The sequence below is a fragment of the Schistocerca serialis genome, chromosome 2 (genome assembly GCF_023864345.2).
Source record: "Schistocerca serialis cubense isolate TAMUIC-IGC-003099 chromosome 2, iqSchSeri2.2, whole genome shotgun sequence".
In the NCBI taxonomy this organism is placed as follows: domain Eukaryota; kingdom Metazoa; phylum Arthropoda; class Insecta; order Orthoptera; family Acrididae; genus Schistocerca; species Schistocerca serialis.
The window spans coordinates 585,181,303-585,185,774 of NC_064639.1; the positions used below are offsets into that span (position 1 = coordinate 585,181,303).

General features: G+C 37.7%; 1 non-coding gene across 1 annotated transcript; it reads right to left on the bottom strand.

The window, feature by feature from the left end:
• Window positions 1-1,491: 1,491 nt before the first annotated feature.
• Window positions 1,492-1,566, bottom strand: Trnas-cga (transfer RNA serine (anticodon CGA)). Its single transcript has one exon. It is a non-coding gene; the product is annotated as a tRNA-Ser (tRNA).
• Window positions 1,567-4,472: the final 2,906 nt, after the last annotated feature.

Here is a 4,472-nt window from a genome sequence, read left to right on the forward strand (position 1 = left end):
CGGTAGACCGACTGGACTGCTGGCGTGTTTGTATTTGAGTTGCATATTGTGACTTTATTGACTATTTGCGTGTGCACAGTGTAAATATAAATCAATTATAACAGTTTATAAACGACTATGTTCATCCAACACCAAGATATGAATCTGAAAACGTTATAAGTATAAAATCTGTGGAGGGTGATTTAATTTTTTTTTTTTTTGTTTTTGCTCATTCGTTCCTGTATCTAGACAATACAAGTATTATACTAATTAATATAAAAAAACTTCATACAAACTCTCGGCGCTTGAGCATGGCTTTTTTTGTTAAAGATCCGTTCATGTATTTTTATCCGTGTTTCTTCGCTCTGCGGTTAATCGGACTTCGTGAAAAAACAGCTCCCGAAGACGACGGTGGATCGAATTGAACGACCTTTTGCTTAAAAGTACGACACCTTTTGCCATGCCAAGTCACCCAACAATCTTACAGTGACTAAAGATACAAAATAAAACATACATAGGTTAGTAATAACAGTATATTCTGAAATAAAAACACAATTTAAAGTAGGACACTTACATTATGCAATTACGAGTGCCGTTTGGTTGCAACTCCTTAATATATTAACGAAATAATGTAATGTTAATGGCGGCGTGCCATAATATGTTCTCTCTGTACAAGGCCTAGGAAACAAGAGATGCATCTTCTTTTTCCAATCAACTGAAGATCAAAAACCTTCAATTATTTCCAGCGGCTGCATACAATATTTATACAGCCGTGAACTATATCTATGGCTCAAATTATTTCTTTATTTCTTTGCTTATAATTACGTTTTCTGCTAAGAAATTTCAGCACGCAAATGTGTCTTTAAAGTGAATTTACTGAACGAATGCCTCCATATGTAATTCACCCATAGCGCTGAATACTATTTAGGATGAATTATGTGTGTGTGTGTGTGAATAGACAAAAAGCTCTATAGAGAAAAATGTTATTCTTATCTGCCTCCACCCTACAATAGATTTTTTTTTCAATTTTCAAAAGATGTAGAGTGTTTTTATGCAGAGAGAGACATCGCACTAATACGATTCATTGTTGTATAAATACTAGCAGCATTCTGATTGCAGAGAAACATCACACTAACACTAAGAAGGAGATCTCCCCAGTGGTGGGATCGACTTTTTAAAACTATCTGTACGGTGATGCGGGATAAGATCCCAGGTATTACACCCTGTATCTGTTCATTACCACATGTCTTGATGACATCAGTCGTTACTTGTGCAGGAGTAAATTCTCGTATTCAAGGGAGCACAAAATATTTAGTTAAGTCGAAGTTCATACACAAAACTTATAACTTTTTAAAGCAGTCATAAACATAATGAAGAGTGAATGGATTTTACTAGTACACTATGCGAAAATAATGTAGTATAACCTCAGTATAATTTATATTTCCAGAATGAGATTTTCACTCTGCAGCAGAGTGTGCGCTGATATGAAACTTCCTGGCAGATTAAAACTGTGTGCTCGACCGAGACTCGAACTCGGGACCTTTGCCTTTCGCGGGCAACTGCTCTACCAACTGAGCTACCGAAGCACGACTCACGCCCGGTACTCACAGCTTTTCATAGTTTATATTGTTACATATTTTGATATATTTAAACATTAATTAGTTCAAAACAGTAATAACGTAACATGGGGCTGGAAAACCATAACCAGGACACCGATAAAGAAAATAACCAAAATCACAGCAAATTAATTGATATAAATGCTTAAGAAGTGAAAAACAAAAAGCACTATGATTTGCCATATTCAGTAGTTTTCATAATTATTTTAAATGTTAACTTCAAACGTTACTCGTTCTTCTTGCTGCTCAATCTGTAGTTAATAACTTAAATTAATAAGCAACGTTATGAACTTACTAACTTAAGAACAAATTTAGTTTTACTTTGCGACCAAGTTATAGTCCATAATATTATTTAAATTTACTATTCGTAATGTGAAACTCAGAGTATAGGTCAACAAGACATGGATCTTGTACCAGGTAATAATTACTTGCGTTAATGAAACTATGAAATTAAGGTTAAAGTCCACACAAATATGATATTACCGCAATCTCTCAACACAGTCTCTTACAGAGTGAAAAGTCTGAAGTGGACCGGTCGGTGCTCCAAAGATTTTGTTTTAAATACTCAGATTTTTTCATCGACTCGAAATAATAATAAGTCCCCAACATTGCTAGTGTGTCTACTGTACAGATTTTACAAAAACTGTTTTTTTACTGCTCCGGATACCATTTTATTTACAACGAACGCCTTTCTCATGTGTAGTTTATAAAGTTTCCTCAACAGTCAATCTGATCATATGCAATAAAGGAATAAAAAAGGTAACATTCGTGCAAAAGAATAAAATTAATAATTTAGTAGTAACGCTGTGTTGCAATTCATAAGCAAGTAGTCTGGCAGATATTCTTCATTGACGTCCTTCGAAACTTGTGCATAACGTCTGCAAAGAGGTAATTAGGATTTCGTGCTGGATATTTGGTTTTATTAAGTACCACATTACGTTTTATTAAACTCTGAAGGCGGCAACAAGTTACACTAAGCGTAATTAAAACGCGTAATTAAAACACGGCAAGGTCCCCTGCAAATATTGTGCACCAGTATCGCAGAAACTATACCGTAAAGCACGATTGTGCAGTGAACAACCCTTGGCTAGTAATATCACTGGTAATGACAACTAACGTTTACTTCTGGACTCCGGAGCTATAGTCCCAGTTAGTACGTACATTTTTGCGTTTTATTGGCGTAAATAAAGTTGACCGAAAGTGAAACTGATGTACGAAGGAACGGGGAAAGGAAGGAGGGGAAAGGGAGGGGAAAGCAAAGAGGAAACGAGGAGCGAAGAGGGGAGGGGCAGGAGAGTGGAGAGGGGAGAAAGGGGAGAGAACAAAAGTGGAACTCATGTGCAATTAGTTAATCTTACCAGTCATGGCGTCATCTATCCGAGCGTAGTGATCTAAGAAAAATCTTAACGTAAAGCTTGTGAATCCAGTGTTCGAATATCCCTGCAAAAGATGACACCATAGTCCGTTAATGGAAGACCACTACAGTTCCACTTATACTCTCTGCTACATCTATAATCCGCAAGCCACTTTATGGAGGGTGCCAAACGATAATCGTCCACCACTATCGTCTCTGCCCACTGGTATCCCATTCACGAAGTGTGCTCAGGAAGAAAGACTGTGGTTAAGCCACGATATGAGTTCGAATTTCTATAATTTTGCCATCGTAATCGCTTCGCGAGGTATACGTAGGAGGAAGCAATATGTTCATAACTCCTCCCTGCAATGCACAATGCCTTTCTGGAAGTGTTCCCCCTGCTGTTGAAATAACATTTCCGAGTCATTCTAGCGCTAAGTAACCAAATCTATGACGAAACACATTGCTCGTATTGGACATTCTCTGTCTCTTTCATCAGGAGTACGTTGTAAGGTGACCTATACTCAAGAATCGTTTGAACTAGGATTTTATAAGCTACATCTTTAGTGGGTGCATTATATTTCCTTAAGGTTCTTCTAATGGATTTCAGTCTCACATTTGTATTTCTTACAACTGTTTTTATGTGGACGTTTCACCTAGAACCCTGTGCATACACATAATCAAATTAAAGATTCTCCAGATTGCTCTTCGCGGAATATATGGCTGATCCTACGGAGAAGTTTCTGATCTTCAGTAACGTCAAAACCAGTTGCCTTGCAGTGAAAGTTCCACAGAGGTCGCAACCGGAATTCTCTTCAAAAGATTTGACTTATTTACAGATATTATTTAGGTTCCCCGATGATGGACTTAACAGTTTTTTAGCCGTTTCTTGAGTGTGCATCTGCTAACGTGAATTCTTAGCTTGCGACTGGTGCAGCATGGACGATGGCCAGCACTGTTAATGCCGGAAACCGTCGAACTCACGCAATCGTTTGTCAGTAGTACCACTCGGGTTTGCAATGCCATTTATATACAGTGCTCTTAAGTTCCCGAGTACTGACGAAGGCCTCCGGTGAAGTCAATTTAGTCGACAAGCAAGAGATGCCTGTCCCCTTTCAATATATGAAACGGCAACATGAGGAGGCCCAACAACTGCTCAGACAAGACCGATATACATCCACGTGCATCGGATAAACAGCCTACGAGTGATATGCATCTGGCAGCTTCACCTACACATTCTAACGGTAACAATCCTGCAGCGTGTAGCATATTAATTTTCAACTTCTTAGTTGAGTATTATGAAAAAACTTCCCTGATCTCGATGTAGCAGTATCAGTGACATATATTCGTTCGTCCTTTTTATGAAACAAAAACGAACTACTTTCGACCCCTTCAGTCTCGTCTTTCTCACATCTATCTTCTTAAAAGTAAGAGGTTCATCGTTGTACTCTTTTGCTAATTACGAATAATAACCATATCTTTTGAGATTCATTAAGTAAATGTATAATTGATAATCTATTTAA